Source organism: Hipposideros armiger, unplaced genomic scaffold (genome assembly GCF_001890085.2).
Source record: "Hipposideros armiger isolate ML-2016 unplaced genomic scaffold, ASM189008v1 scaffold_185, whole genome shotgun sequence".
Lineage (NCBI taxonomy): Eukaryota > Metazoa > Chordata > Mammalia > Chiroptera > Hipposideridae > Hipposideros > Hipposideros armiger.
In genome coordinates this window covers 1319802-1321132 of record NW_017731535.1, presented here as the reverse complement: position 1 = coordinate 1321132, position 1331 = coordinate 1319802, and the positions used below count along the sequence as shown (strand labels likewise).

General features: G+C 47.4%; 1 protein-coding gene across 1 annotated transcript in view; it reads left to right on the top strand.

Moving 5' to 3' along the window:
* CSMD1 (CUB and Sushi multiple domains 1) overlaps positions 1 to 1331 on the top strand; it is a 1699370-nt gene that overhangs the window by 378451 nt on the left and 1319588 nt on the right. The gene's annotated exons all lie outside the window — the stretch shown is intronic.

Here is a 1331-nt window from a genome sequence, read left to right as displayed (position 1 = left end):
TTCTGTACCTGAGATAACATCTTTAATCCTTTTTCCGGACCAGAGCTGGAAACTGCAAAATTCCTCATTATTATGCTTATCTCCTGATTAGCATCTCTATGTGCTGTAGAGGGAACTATTAGCTCTCCTGCACCCACCTGTGTGGGAGGAGTACCTGTCTCTCCAATGTGCTTTTATCCAATCCCAGCGATTTCCCCCGCTTTGCTTTCTCCCACCCCCTTCATCTATCACCAGTGGATTTCATGTAACCCTCCTCCTTTGATTTTATGTATAAAATAAACTGCAAACTGCCATTTTGCGGAGCATTTTCTCAATCCATGGAGATTTTGCTTCCTGGTAATTGTGGACAGTTTGGCTCAAATAAACTCTTGTAAGTTTTCTCTTAGGCAGGATATTTTTTGTCAACACAGGAAAAGCACGCCACTGTGCCCCTGAGAAGATTGTTCACGCGGTGCCTGTCTAGCTCCACGTCAAATGTTAGTGCTTCTCAGCACTCTTTGTGGTCATGGAATGGACCTGCATCGTTAGGACGTCCAGTTGAGCTCCGTGCCTCAGAAAAAAGCTTTCATTTATTTATTTTTTCCATTGAAATGGACTGCGAGTCCAAAGGGAGTGCATTGCAGTGAGGAACACTGGTGCCCTGGGGGCCGGGGGTCGGGGGGAAGCAACTTCACCAGCCCTCCTCAGAGTCCTGGTGACTCAAAGGTGCCATGCCTGTGCCACCGCTACACCCCCCAGTGCAGAGCCCGTAGGGCACATCGGAGCAGGTGGCATCTTGGGACAGGATGCGGGGCTTTAGGTGGCTTTTCTTTAAGGAACACAGGAACCAGAATAAGGCGTTCGGAATGTTAGTATTGGGAAAAGCACAACGTTTCAGTGGAGGATTTTTCCAGGTCTTTCAAGGGCAGAAATGGCAGTTGAATCACTTGAAGGGGTGGTAGCGCATCAGGTCTGGTCAAATCCAATCGTATGGTCAGTATCTCCAGACGTAAAACAGTAACAATGTTTAAAACCCAAGCAGATAGTAGGTCCGCTGCCTTGTAAGATGCAACATTTATATCAGAGAAAAAAAAGATACCACTTGGATATTTCACTGTACTACAGGGATGTGTGGGGAACAGTAACTTTTTAAATTAAGCTATTAAGGCTTCTCCGACGTCTATTATGCTGCTAAAGGATGTGACCTAGAGATATGCTGAGACCCACTCTTATCCTGGGTGTGGAATCCAGGGGCCTGCCTGCAGGTGAGGGTGATGTCACCAGGGAGGGAGGGAGAAAGGGAGCGCCACCAGTGGGAAATCTATAAGGACGGTGACATCACAAGCCTGTGG